Source organism: Phocoena sinus, chromosome 11, assembly GCF_008692025.1.
Source record: "Phocoena sinus isolate mPhoSin1 chromosome 11, mPhoSin1.pri, whole genome shotgun sequence".
Classification (NCBI taxonomy): Eukaryota; Metazoa; Chordata; class Mammalia; order Artiodactyla; family Phocoenidae; genus Phocoena; species Phocoena sinus.
Genome location: NC_045773.1, coordinates 91,763,404 through 91,778,976, shown reverse-complemented (window position 1 = coordinate 91,778,976; position 15,573 = coordinate 91,763,404).

Below are 15,573 nucleotides of genomic sequence, written 5' to 3'. Positions count from 1 at the left end.
TTTTTTTTTTTTTTTTTTTTTTTTTTATGCGTTACGTGGGCCTCTCACTGCTGTGGCCCCTCCCGTTGCGGAGGACAGGCCCCGGACGCGCAGGCCCAGCGGCCATGGCTCACGGGCCCAGCCGCTCCGCGGCATGTGGGATCCTCCCAGACCGGGGCACGAACCCGTGTCCCCTGCATCGGCAGGCAGACTCTCAACCACTGCGCCACCAGGGAAGCCCTGATCATTTTAATATGCTGCTGGATTCTGTTTGCTAGTATTTGGTTGAGGATTTTTGCATCTATATTCATCAGTGATAGTGGCCTGTAGTTTTCTTTTTTTGTGATATCTTTCTCTGGTTTTGGTATCAGGGTGATAGTGGCCTTGTAGAATGAGTTTTGGAGTGTTCCTCCTTCTGCTATATTTTGGAAGAGTTTGAGAAGGAGAGGTGTTAGCTCGTCTCTAAATGCTTCATAGAATTCACCTGTGAAGCCATCCGGTCCTGCACTTTGTTTGTTGGAAGATTTTTTTTTTTTTTTTTTTTTTTTTTTTTGCGGTAAGCAGGCATCTCACTGTTGTGGCCTCTTCCGTTGCGGAGCACAGGCTCCGGACGCACAGGCTCAGCGGCCATGGCTCACGGGCTTAGTTGCTCCGTGGCATGTGGGTTCCTCCCGGACTGGGGCACGAACCCATGTCCCCTGCATCGGCAGGTGGACTCTCAACCACTGCGCCGCCAGGGAAGCCCTGTTGGAAGATTTTTAATCACAGTTTCAATTTCAGTGCTTGTGATTGGTCTGTTCATATTTTCTACTTCTTCCTGGTTCAGTCTCAGAAGGTTGTGCTTTGCTAAGAATTTGTCCATTTCTTCCAGGTTGTCCATTTTACTGGCATATAGTTGCTTGTAGTAATCTCTCATGATCCTTTGTATTTCTGCAGTGTCAGTTATTACTTCTCCTTTTTCATTCTAAATCTGTTGATCTGAGTCATCTCCCTTTTTTACTTGATGGGTCTGGCTAATGGCTTATCAATTGTGTTTATCTTCTCAAAGACCCAGCTTTTAGTTTTATTGACCTTTGCTATCATTTCCTTCATTTCTTTTTCATTTATTTCTGATCTGATCTTTATGATTTCTTTCCTTCTGCTAGCTTTGGGTTTTGTTCTTATTCCTCTAATTGCTTTAGGTGTAACAGTTGTTTATTTGAGATTTTTCTTGCTTCTTGAGGTAGGATTGTATTGCTATAAACTTCCCTCTTAGAAGTGCTTTTGCTGCATCCCATAGGTTTTGGGTCATCGTGTTTTTATTGTCATTTGTTTCCAGGTATTTTTCGATTTCCTGTTTGATTTCTTCAGTGATCTCTTGGTTATTTAGTAGCATATTGTTTAGCCTCCACGTGTTTGTAGTTTTTACAGTTTTTTTCTGTAATTGATATCTAGTCTCATAGCGCTGTGGTCTGAAAAGATACTTGATATGATTTCAATTTTCTTAAATTTACCAAGGCTTGATTTGTGACCCAAGATATGATCTATCCTGGAGAATGTTCCATGAGCACTTAAGAAGAAACTGTATTCTGTTGTTTTTGGATGGAATGTCCCATAAATATCAATTAATTCTATCTTGTTTAATGTGTCATTTAAAGCTTGTGTTTCCTTATTTATTTTCATTTTGGATGATCTGTCCATTGGTGAAAGTAGGGTGTTAACGTCCCCTACTATTATTGAGTTACTGTTGATTTCCTCTTTTATGGCTGCTAACATTTGCCTTATGTATTGAGGTGCTCCTATGTTGGGTGTGTAAATATTTACAATTGTTATATCTTCTTCTTGGATTGACCCCTTGATCATCATGTAGTGTCCTTCTTTGTCTCTTGTAATAGTCTTTATTTTAAAGTCTATTTTGTTTGACATGAGAATTGCTACTCCAGCTTTCTTTTGATTTCCATTTGTATGGAATATCTTTTTCCATCCCCTCACTTTCAGTCTGTATGTGTCCCTAGGTCTAAAGTGGGTCTCTTGTAGACAGCATATATGTGGGTCTTGTTTTTGTATCCATTCAGCCAGTCTATGTCTTTTGGTGGGAGCATTTAATCCATTTACATTTAAGGTAATTATCGATATGTACGTTCCTATTACCATTTTCTTAATTGTTTTGGGTTTGTTGTTGTACATCTCTTCTTTCTCTTGTGCTTCCCACCTAGAGAAGTTCCTTTAGCATTTGCTGTAAAGCTGGTTTGGTGGTGCTGAATTCTCTGAACTTTTGCTTGTCTATAAACCTTTTAATTTCTCTGTTGAATCTGAATGAGATCCTTGCTGGGTAGAGTAATCTTGGTTGTAGATTTTTTCCTTTCATCACTTTAAATATGTCCTGCCAGTCCCTTCTGGCTTGCAGAGTTTCTGCTGAAAGATCAGCTGTTAACCTTATGGGGATTCCCTTGTATATTATGTGTTGCTTTTCCCTTGCTGCATTTAATATTTTTTCTCTGTATTTAATTTTTAATAGTTTGGTTGATATGTCTTGGCTTTAAAAATACATTATTTAGGAGATTTTGGATGTAAGTATAAAAATGGGACTATGTTTAGAGTGTTTGTGTGTGTGTGTGTTGCGCGCGCGTGCTAGTGCATGCACATGTTGGTGGTTTTGGTATCTAGTATCTTATAATGATTGAGCAGTTTTCTATCTACAATGAATACTTTAGAAGAGTTTACATAACATAGGACATATTAGCTCCTCTGGGTCAGAATATATTTTTAAATATACTTTCTTGTTCCCTCTGTAGTATTGGATTTTCAGCTTTACAGCCTTTTTTTGCTATAAACATTACTCATTTATATTTGTATGTTTAAGTATATGTTAGATATTTAAGTATATATAGATATATAGGTATAAATGAACAAAGTTTATATATTTTAAGTATTTTGCTAGATTTTTAAATATATTATAATAAAGCTTAAAGAAGCAGTGCCTCATTTGCCCATTTGTAATTTCATAAAGAATCAATATTGTAAAGAACAAATTGTACCCCTCTTTTCTTTGGAGATATGAAAGGATGAAAATTTATATATTTTCATTTTTATTTTCACCTGCTAGACTTGGGATTTGGAATTTTATATAAATAAACTAATTTATGAATCTATTTTATATATTTATATAACAATTTTTTAGAAATAAACTAATAATGTCTTTATTCAGGAGGCATTTGATCTCTGCAACCAAATGTTTGCCTTGTGGAAGGTGTTACTGTTTTTTTTTTTTTTTTTGCTGCTTCTCTTACTTATAAGTTAATAAATGCACGTTGTAATTTGAAAAATATATATATATATATATATATATATGTGTGTCTTGCATGTTTCTGCTGTAGGGGACTCTCTGCACTTCCTGGACTTGATTGACTATTTCCTTTCCCATGTTAGGGAAGTTTTCAACTATAATCTCTTCAAATATTTTCTCAGACCCTTTCTTTTTCTCTTCTTCTTCTGGGACCCCTATAATTCGAATGTTGGTGCGTTTAATGTTGTCCCAGAGGTCTCTGAGACTGTTCTCAATTCTTTCCATTCTTTTTTTTTACTCTGCACTGAGGTGGTTATTTCCACTATTTTATCTTCCAGATCACTTATCCATTCTTCTGCCTCAGTTATTCTGCTATTGATTCCTTCTAGAGAATTTTTAGTTTCATTTATTGTGTTGTTCATCATTGTTTGTTTGCTCTTTAGTTCTTCTAGGTCCTTGTTAAGTTTTTCTTGTATTTTCTCCATTCTATTTCCAAGATTTTGGATCATCTTTACTATCATTACTCTGAATTCTTTTTCAGGTAGACTGCCTATTTCCTCTTCATTTGTTTGGTCTGCTGGGTTTTTACCTTGCTCCTTCATCTGCTGCATACTTCTCTTTTTTCTCATTTTGTTTAACTTACTGTGTTTGGGGTCTCCTTTTTGCAGGCTGCAGATTTGTAGTTCCCATTGTTTTTGGTGTTTGCCCCCAGGGGGTGAGGTTGGTTCTGTGGCTTGTGTAGGCTTCCTGGTGGAGGGGACTGGTGCCTGTGTTCTGGTGGGTGGGGCTGCATCTTGTCTTTCTGGTGGGCAGGGCTGGGTTCAGTGGTATGTTTTGGGGTGTCTGTGAACTTATTATGATTTTAGGCAGCCTCTCTGCTGATGGGTGGGGTTGTGTTCCTGTCTTGCTAGTTGTCTGGCATGGGGCATCCAGCACTGGAGCTTGCTGGCCGTTGGGTGGAGCTGGGTCTTAACATTGAGACGGAGATCTCTGGAAGAGCTCTCGCCGATTGATATTACGTAGGGCCGGGAGGTCTCTGGTGGCCGTGTCCTGAACTCTGCTCTCCCACCTCAGAGACTCAGGCCTGACACCCAGCCGGAACACCAACACCCTGTCAGCCACACTGTTCCTTGCTGAGCAGCAGCAGCAGCTGCTGCCAGGATTATCTGCCAGCTGCTGTCCCTGGGGGGCCCAAGGCATGGCAGGACACGGGGTCATGGCGCCCCGAGTCTGCAGCACGGTTACCTGGGCTGGATTGCGTCTGGGGTCACTGCGGGGCTGCCGCTGAGTGGGCCACCAAGCGGGCCGTGGCACGGACGGTCTGCAAACTCTCAGCCCTGGTGGGGCCACACGCAGCATGTCCACACTCGGCCTGGACACTGCAGAAACGCTGCTCAGGGGCTCAGATGACCAGGGCGGGGTTCTGTCTGTAATTTCTTCCTATGCTCCCTTACTGACCTCTCCAACTTCTCCATGCTTCTGGGCATGCAGCTCCATCCTCCTTTTTTTACTGTGAGCTTTTTCAGGGCCTGGCCCTCTGTCTTACTGATCTTTGTCTCCACTGCAATACCTAACCTCTATGGTAGCGCCAAGCCTATACTGAGAGCTCAATAAATGTTTATGGAATGAAAGACGTGCATTGCAATTAAAAGTTGTTGATTTTGCAATGACCAATGTAAACACACAAAAAAACAAATGGTGGTTGGAATAACCAACTGTGAGAGACACAGTTGGTGTGTGAGAATTTGAGAATATATTTCCAGCATTGAACTGAGGCCACTTGACAAGTATATAATTATCGTGGAGGTGGTGCCACGTAGCCTCTTGAAGCACATGGAAGATATTCCTTAAGGAATTCTTTGCCCTTTGTCCTACTGTTTAATGAGGTTTCCCACACACCTGGGTTCCTAGGAGAGACTAGACTATTCAATGGTAAATACCTATATTGTCATGACATATGTATTTTCCATAGAAAATTAATAAATTGGTGCTTTGGTTTGCAAATTAATGCAGTGTGGAATCTTAATTCAAGGCCTGATCATTGCTGGCAAATTGCCAGAGTGTTCTAGCTGCACAGGTTGCTAAGGTTTGGTCCTGCCCTTGGATGCCCTACTCAAGGCCTTAGAAGAAAGAACAAAAGGAAAACAAAAAACACCCTTTAAGAGCCCACCTCTCCTTTTATTAAAACAAGTCTAAATTCCCCTTTGGGCCTCAGACTACTTCTGGACCTTCTGATGCACTCCAAGTCTTTATAAGTCATCTCTCCTCCCCCTCCACACTCTGCTCAGGGCCAAGTCTAAAGATCAAAGGAGAGGACATGAGAGTGAGGATCTCGGACTGATAACTTAAAGTAATCTGCTAGCCAGCGAGGGAGAGCCAGTGTGTAACTTCTGCCCTCCCAGGCCCTCTGTTTTTCCTTTAGAGCCCTCCCGACCCTCCTTGCTCTCATGGAACCATCCCCACCTCTTTCTCAGGCTTGGTTTGTCTCTGGGTGGGAGTCTCTGAATGTCAGCCTATGTGCATCTGTGTCTGCTAATCTGTGATGCTATTCAAGTCGTTAGGATTGGATATATCAATATGCAAATTTATGCAACAAATAATGCGTAACTTAGCATTTTACTTTTGAGCCAAAAGACAATACATGATTACTTACAGTGATTTTATGTCCCCCAGAAACTTCTGGTTATTGAAAAGACTTCTCTGCAGCTCGTCTGGTGTAGTCCTTGTCTCTGTTGCTGCTCTGCCACCAAGAGAAGGCAGAGGGAACGTTACTGAAGGACTGAACATATTGGAATGGGCCCTAAAAAATAAAGCATAAAAGAGAGGTGTACAAACTGCTAGCATATGGAAGCCAAGAAGGGAAACTTTAAGCGCAAGACACTGAGCATAATCATTTTTAAGTGGCACTGTGTGAGTGGGAAATGTTTCGCTAACGAGTCCTTAGAGAATTGAGTTCTACACTAGAAAAGAAGGAATCAATAATCTTAAATGACCTGAAAAGAAAGCAAATACATGGCAACACTCATCCACTCCATAGAATTAATGAGCAAAGCAGCCAAAGTTTGCTACATGAGTCTAAGAAATTATAAGAATAGATTTTTCATGAGAGTAAAGTCCTTTTATTTTCTATTCATTTTATTACACAATAAATCAAGAAATTTAAAGGAGCTAGGTATTTTGAGAACCTCATTGTTTGAGAAAAGATCAGAAGTGTTTTTTTATTCCCAATCTTCTTCCCCTACTCTTCAAGGGCAGCCAAGGTCGTTTCTCACTCCTAGGGCAGCCACATTCTGCACGGACAAACACTTAAGCTAATGATTCGGGGACTGTGTTTGTCAACTAGCCTCAAATTCATGATGTTTTAAACTATTCTCCAAGGACTATCCAAGCAGCATGCCCCACTCCTCTAAGGGAAGAAGCTTGGAGGAGCCTATCAGTGCAGGAGGTGGTTGTATGATCAGGACCAAGCAATAAGTGAGACGGGAGGCGAGAAGCAGCCTAGCCTCCACCCTGCATTTACCTACAGAGATGTTTCGCCCTGCAGCTGACGCCACAACACACCCAGTTTCTTTTCTTCTCTGCCTCCTTTTCTCTCCTTAGGTTCACTTGGTTCTAGAATCCCATCTGTCAGGGCTTTTTATGCTTCCACAACATGTCAGTTAGTATCCCTTTGGGTTATATGTAACAAAAAGCCAACTACAGAGGCTTAACCAAATTGAGCTTTATAAGCTGAATCAAAAGTCTAAGGGTCAGCAGACTAGGGCAGATACTTGAGGAAGTCATCAAGGGCCCAGGCTCCTAGTTTCTTGCTCCACTGTCCTTACTGTGTGCTTTCATCCCAAGGGTTGCAGGATGGGTATTCCACATACAGAAATGGTGTCTACATTCCAAGTCGGAAGAAAATGAAAGAGAAGGGAAAGGGCATAGGCCAGCTGAAACTATACCTTATCAGATAAATAGAAACTTCCCTAGAGGTCCCTCCCTGTAGACTTCAATTATGCCACCAAATCTGGGTCACATGGTCACTCCTAGCGGCAAGAGACTCCTAAGGAGGTGAATAGTTTTAGCTGGGCACATCATCATCCTAAATAAATTTGCATTTCTCTTTGTAAAAAAGAAGGAAGGAATTTGGGTAAGTAATTAATTAATGAAGAATATTGGGGTGCACTCATCACATGCAGGTAGTCTTACAAGGTGTTACATGAAATAGAAAGGTGTCAGACAATCACATTACTTATTGTATAAACACTATGGGAGTTTGGGAAAGGGCAGGAATACTGTAAGACCTGGTACTGTCTAGAGTAGGAATCTGCAAGGTGAAAACTATTTTCCACATGAAAAGATGTTCAACATCATTGTCACTAGGGAAATGCAAATCAAAACCACAAGATACCACTTCACACTCACTAGGATGGCTATTATCAAAAAAAGCAGAAAATAAGTGTTGGTGAGGATGTGCAGAAATTGGAATCCTAATGCACTGCTGGTAGGAATGTAAGCGGTGCAGCCTCTGTGGAAACAGTTTGGTGGTTTCTCAAAAGGTTAAAATACAACTACTATGTGACCCAGTAATTCCACTCCTAAGCATAGACCCCCAAGGATTGGAAACAGGAACTCAGATACTTGTATGTCAAATTCACAGCAGCATTATTTACAATAGCCAAAAGATAGAAACAATCCAAGTATTCACCAACAGGTGAATGGATAAACTAAATGTGGTTTATATGTTCAATAGGATATAATTCTGCCATAAAAAGGAATGAAGTTCTGATACACAGATACACCTTGAAAACATTATGGTAAGTGACATAAGCCAGACACAAAAGGACAAATACTGTGTGATTCCACTTATATAAAATATCTAGAGTAGGCAAATTAATAGAGACAGAAAGTAGATTAGGGGTTATCAAGGGCTTGGGGGCTGGGAATGGGTAGTTATTGCTTGATGGCTATGGAATTTCTGTTTGGAGTGATGAAAAAGTTTTGGAAATAGATAATGCTGATGGTTGCACAATATTGTAAATATAATTAATGCCACTGAATTATACACTTAAATATGATTAAAAGGCAATTTTGGTTAATGTATTTTATATGATAAAAATATTTTATAGTAATACTAAGATATCACTTGCCCCTTCTACACTCATTTTCTCCTGCATACCCAGTGGCATTTCCAAGGGGCTACAGGATGGGTGAAGACATCATCCCTCTGGTGCCTAATGGAATGTGTGTTTATGTGATGCTGTGTTTAAAATATTCTCAGTTTTAATTTCCAAAATAATCAATATTGATTTCACCCACATAAACAAAGGCTTTTTAGGCTCCTCGATAATTTTTAACGTCCTGAGATCAGAAAGTTTAGCTACCACATCTGTAGATTGTGCCTTGAGCAAAGTACCATTTAACAAAGATTGAACTGAAACGAAGGTCTGAGAGAGGAGGTATAATTTCAGCCAGACCCTGAAACCTGAGAGGGACTCAGGTAGGGAAGATCATAGGGGAGGATATTTCAACCTGGGACAACCATCCGAATCTGTAGGCTCAATTTTTTTTCCCACCAAACACACTAGACAAATAATACTTAAAATTGTGATATACTCCACCTCTTTTCTTCAGAAAAATGAGAGCGCCATCATCACAAGGATACCCTTACCAATGACTCTGACTCTGTTGATGACAGTAAAAAATGCCTCCTTTTGGTTGTCCTGGTCTCTTTTTTGTTTGTTTGTTTTCTTTTTGCGGTACACGGGCCTCTCACTGCTGTGGCCTCTCCCGCTGCGGAGCACAGGCTCCGGACGCGCAGGCTCAGCGGCCATGGCCCACGGGCCCAGCCGCTCCGCGGCATGTGGGATCTTCCCGGACCGGGGCACGAACCCATGTCCCCTGCATCGGCAGGCGGACTCCCAACCACTGCACCACCAGGGAAGCCCTGTTCTGGTCTCTTTAAATACCAAGGGGGCTGCATGTGACACCTGCTTTACCTTTAAAGTCACTTATAAGGAAAGACTTTTCCTTTATGAACAGCACCTCCGTGAGACTCCGTTTCCCCACCTGTCAAATGAGTGCAATAAACCAATCTCTGATGTTCCTTCCACTTCTAAATTTAAAACTGGAATTGTCACCAGCAAAGCCCGTTCACAATCCCTGGGAAGTAAAAATAAAGTCTAACCTTTTTTTCTATTCTTCTCTTTGCCTTTGTGTTTAATTTCATTTGCTCACAGGGTGCCGCGTGCAGAGGCCTCACACCCGGCACTTCAGACCCGAGCTCCTAGTGCTGACCGTCTGCACCGGACACCTCAGCTCACGGAAGGTGTACAATAGCCGGACACGACACTGCGATTCAAGATGGCGGCGGCGGGCCGCGCGCAGACACGCTGCGCGCGTGACGCTCGGGTCTGGAGCGTGAGTAGCACAGCTGCGGCCCCCTCCCTGCGGAAGAGATCGCTATAAAGCAGTCCCGCCCACGGCCTGTGGGGAGAGCATGCGCTGTGGCGCGTCAGCGCGCACGTCTCCATTCTTTGATCAGAGAGTCAGGCTTTACTTTGCTTCGGAACCAAACTCGGTCTCATTCTTTGGCTCGAAGGACACTGGGCAGGTGGACCCTTGCTGGGGCCCGACTCGGGAAGGTCAGTAACAGAATGAATGTCACCCGCTCTGCAATGGGCATAGAGGGACAAAAGAGCAGTGCCTGCCTCTTGGCTGCTAAGGTCAGGCACGTGCACTTGTCAGGCCTGTGCTGGTTTCAGAAACATGCAGCCTGTGCAGCCAGACCGGGTCCCACACTTGGTTCAGTGCTCTGCTGCTGCAATCTTGAAATTCTAACAGTTCTTGAACAAGAGACCCTGAAGTTTGCTTTTGCGCTGAGTCCCGCAAATTACATAGCTGGTCCTGTTATATAGGTCGTTATAGAAGAGTGATTAAGAACGCAGATACAGTGTAAGCATGTCTGGCCCCAATCCCTGGTCTACTGTTTACTAGCCGAGTAATTTTCACAAATGACTTTCTCTCTAAACCTAAATTTTAACCACAGGTAAAGTGATGCCGGTGATGATGATGCACCAACCTCACAGGGTAGCTGGAAGAATCCAAAAAGAAAATGCATTAAAAAATACTTAGTGCAGCACTCAAAATACAAGAAAGTATGCAGAAATATTAGCAATTATGACTTGCTACGTTTCATTTATTAAATTCATTCAATGAAATATTTATTGACCACCTACTATGTGCCAGACTCTCCTGGGCACTTGAGCTATGTCTGAGAATAAAATAGACAAGGATTCTCACCCTCCCAGAGCTTATGTTTTTCAGGGTAAGAGAAGAACTTGACAATGAGCACAATGAATATAACCGATGCTATAGTAGTTTAGAAGGAGGGAAGAGCTATGGATAAAAGAAAAAACAAAGCAGGATAAACAGGGAAGGAGAGATATGGAGAGTGGGTTGCAGCATTAAATAGGGAGCTTCAGTGGCAAGACAAGATTTGAACAAAGACTTAAAGGAGGTAAAAGAATGCACTAAATGGATATCTGGGGGGAAAATATACTAGGAGGCATTTCCTGAGTAATGGGAGGGGGATGGAGGTGGGAATGCTTAAAGGCGGAGCCTCTGCTAAAGTGACGTCCTTCCCAGCGAAAGGCAGAGAAGTCTAGAACCATCCACCAGCACTCCTTGTCCACAGCAGTGAGGAAATACTGTGTAATTGGCAATTGCTAAAATGTTTTACACAGTTGGGGACTGTAACTCCAGCATTTGCATGCCTTTGTCTGATAACAACCAGTTAGCGAAATCTCTCATTTTCTTACAGTTTAACTTTGAGGAATAAAGACGGAGACAGAAAATTCTTACAAATATTGTTGCAGATAACCAAGAGAATAGTTTGAGCTAGGAAACTCAATATACAAATAATTGAGCTAGGATGGATCATGAAAGAGCAGACAAGGAGAGAGGACCAAGACCAGAACCAGGACAGAGGCGTTGCTTTCAGCCACACCTAGGAAAGGCTTTGTTGATGGTGGAGGATGGTTAGTAGGGACCAGAACCACCCTACGTCCATCCTGTGTGCTATATGGTAGGTTTTTCATTGTAAACAATTCAGAAATTTCTGTGTTGTTTTAGAGTGGGAATCTGCTCTAATCAAGGTGTAATTAAGATCTGAACCAGATGACCCAAACTGGCAATTACCAGCAAAATTCTGGTATCTAGGCTGGATGTTCTATAAAGCAACATTTATAGAAAGTATCCTAAACAAGGTACTAATCCTATTTGAGAATGCCAAGTGGCATGAAAGAATGAAAGAAAGAAAGAGAGAGGGAGGGAGGGAGGGAGGAAGAAAGGGAGAAAGAAAAGAAAGAGGGACACATAGAGTGATTAATTACTGTTTATACCATTTGATGCTTTTGTGGTCCAAGGGAAACCTCTAACTTTAAGATAAAAAAGATGCCCAGTGGGCAAATTGTCAATCATGAGTTGTTTAAAATATAACTTCAAACCCCAAATATAATGGAGTTGATTTTGAATCTTTTGCTGAACAAAAGTAAAAGAAGCCATGAAGTGAGTGTCATTTAACATTCTAAAGTTACCCTTGTAACTGGGATAATTAGATGTTAACAATAGAAATTTCAACCCAGCGTGGTGATTCAGTCTCCACAGTAAAATCTCAATAATTTAAATCCTGCTAATGCACGCAAGAACTGTGCTGAACTTTACCTTTACTTTACCGCTATGAGGAAATAGATTGCTCAGTCAAATTAAATATGAATAAGGATTTAGATGGGCTACTTAACTTATCAAGATAGCAAAACACTCCTTAGCAGCACTATTTGCCTTCAATGTACTAATTACAGTAAAAATTGACAATTGTGTTAGTGTATATTACTGCCTTAAACTTCACTTTAAAAAATTTTTATTTTATATTGGAGTATAGTTGATTTACAATGTTGTATTGGTTTCAGGTGTACAGCAAAGTGATTCAGTTATACATATACATATATCTATTCTTTTTCAGATTCTTTTCCCACATAGGTTATTACAGAGCATTGAGTAGAGTTCCCTGTGCTATATCGTAGGTTCTTGTTGATTATTTTAGATGTTGTAGTGTGTATATGTCAACCCCAACTTCCTAATTTATCCGTCCCCACCACATTTCCCCTTTGGTAACTGTAAGTTTGTCTTCTAAATCCGTGGGTCTGTTTCTGTTTTGTAAATAAGTTCATTGTATCATAGATTCCATATATAAGTAATATCATATGATATTTGTCTTTCTCAGTCTGACTTCACTTAGCACGATAATCTCTAGGTCCACCCATGTTGTTGCAAATGCCATTACTTCATTTTTTTTATGGCTGAGTAATATTTCATTGTCTATATATACCATATCTTCTTTATCCATTCCTCTGTTGATTGTCATTTAGGTTGCTTCCATGTCTTATAAATAGTGCTACAATGAACATTGGGGTACATGTATCTTTTTGAATTATGGTTTTCTCCAGACATATACCCAGGAGTGGGATTGCTGGATCATATGGTAGCTCTATTTTTAGTTTTTAAGAAACCTCCATACTGTTCTCCATAGTGGCCGCACCAATTTACATTCCCACCAACAGTGTAGGAGGGTTCCCTTTTCCACACCCTCTCCAACATGTATTGTTCGTACATTTTTTGATGATGGCCATTCTGACCGGTGTGAGGTGATACCTCATTGTAGTTTTGATTTGCAGTTCCCTAATAGTTAGCAATGTTGAGCATCTTTTCATGTGCTTTTTGGTTATCTGTATGTCTTCTTTGGAGAAACATGTATTCAGATCTTCTGCCCATTTTTTGATTGGGTTGTTTTTTTGATATTGAGCTGCATGAGCTGTGTGTATATTTTGGAGATTAACCCCTTGTCAGTCACATCATTTGCAAATATTTTCTCCCATTCTGTGGGTTCTTTTCATTTTGTTTATGGTTTCCTTTTCTGTGCAAAAGCTTTTAAGTTTAATTAGGTCCCATTTGTTTATTATTGTTTTTATTTTCCTCACTTTAGGAGGTGGATCCAAAAAGATATTGCTGCAATTTATGTCAAAGAGTGTTCTGCCTATGTTTTCCTCTACGAGTTTTATAGTATCCCATCTTACATTTAGGTTTTTAATCCATTTTGAAACTTCACTTATTTTAAAACATGGTGTTAATTCAGATAGTAATTTATTTCAAAATTGTGAACTGTATACTGTGTTAGGCAGCTTCTAGTCTGGCTGAAACTCCTACAAAAGAGAATCTAATTGCTTAGTAAGGGTTGTCTTCGGGTTGATACAAATCACATTTCTGGATAGAAATTTATCCTCGAGCTAACTTGCCATAGGAAAGAAGTCTCTGTTCTGCAGCAAATCTTTGAAAGCAACTTCTAAAGAGCTGCCATGTGGCAACTGTCAAGCTCCTACCCGAATTCTGGTTCCCTGGACATCTAAAACTATTTTTAACCAGCTTTGCACATCTTCCACTAATAAGTGATTTCTCCAGCTCCACCGCTGTACTGCAACTCATCAGTTTTCCCGAGCACAGCCTAAATGCAGGCATTTGTCCTTGTCACAGATCTGCTGTGTGATTCGGTCTCCCCTGTGCGATATTGCCTGGGACACATTAGGGCTTCTTTTCTCTACAGTGATACACAGGTGCATCTTTGTGCTGAGCTCTGGGGTTGATTGCCTGCCTGTCCTCAGAAGCTGGTCAGCCCTCCTCACCGTCTTTTCTGCTGCCTGAGCCCTAATGACCCTGCTTAAAGAGAAAGAACAAAGGGGAGGAAATGGCTGGTACATTGTTTTCTTTGGGAATTACTGTATAGCATAGGCAACTCTGCTCAGTATTCTGTAATAACCTATATAGGAAAAGAATCTGAAAAATAATGAATATATGTATATGTATAACTGAGTCACCTTGCTGTACACCTGAAACTAACACAGCATTGTAAATCAACTATACTCCAATATTTTAAAAAAAATTAAATTTAAATAAATAAAGGAATGGAATGATGTGTCTGTAAGCTGAGTTGCCTCCTTGAATCTGTCAAAGGATAAGTGAGGTGCATCAAATCCTCCTGGAAAGAAACAGGAGAGCATTGAGCTCTACCTGCTCCCCTAGTCAAAAGCACCCCCGGTGAGTGCACTACTCTGAGAGTAGCGAACAGTTTTGTCCCAGAACAAAAAGTTAAAAGTCAAGATCTTTCTTGTTCATGCTGGGATCTGAAGAAGGAGTGTCTTCTACTTCTTAGTACTATGGAGAGGAGCAGTTCAGTTTACAGAACAAGTGCAAATTACCAAACCCAAAGCTTACTTTAATTAATAGGCTAATGGGAGATGTGATATTCACTGTTAACCCCCTGTTAATGGTTCCCCCTTCTTGGGGGAAAGGCATTTAGCATGGCATATTGGTGTCTTTGCTATTTATCTCTACTTCTAAGTGGTTCCTGGTTCCATTTTTTTCCTCTTTTGATACTTTAGAACAAGTTTACCAATAGTCTTGAATGCAACATTTGTTTATTCCAAAAAAAACATTTATAATAAAATCATTGTAGAAGGAGCTCTAAAAAAAAAAAAAAAAGACAAACAGGGGCTTCCCTGGTGGCGCAGTGGTTGAGAGTCCGCCTGCCGATGCAGGGGACACGGGTTCATGCCCCAGTCCGGGAAGATCCCACATGCCGCGGAGCGGCTGGGCCCCTGAGCCATGGCGGCTGAGCCTGCACGTCCAGAGCTGGTGGTCCACAGCGGGAGAGGCCACAACAGTGAGAGGCCCGCGTACCGCAAAAAAAAAAAAAAAAAAAAAGACAAACAGACGCATGGACACATCATAAACAAATACGTATGCGGCCACAACATCACTAATCATCAGGAAAATGCAAACCATAATGAGATATCACTTTATATCCATTAAAATGACTATTGTATTAAAAAAAGAATCATAAGTATGGGGAGGATTTGGAGAAGCTGGTACCCTTATGCATTGCTGATGGGAATGCAGCTGCTGTGGAAAACAATATGGTGGTTCCTCAAAAAATGAAACATACAACTACTTTATGATCCAATACCACTTCTGGGCATTTACCCCCAAAAATTGAAGGGAGGGACTCAGGTATTTGGACCAATGTTTGTAACAGTGCTATTCTTATTTTCTCAAAAGGTAGAATTAACCAAATGTCCATCAATGGATGAATGGGTAAACAAAATATGATACATACATACAATGGAATATTATTCAGTCTTAAAAAGGAATGAAATTCTGACACATGCCGCAACATAGATGAACCTTGAAGACATTATGCTTAGGGAAAGAAGCCAAGCACTAAAGGACAAATATTA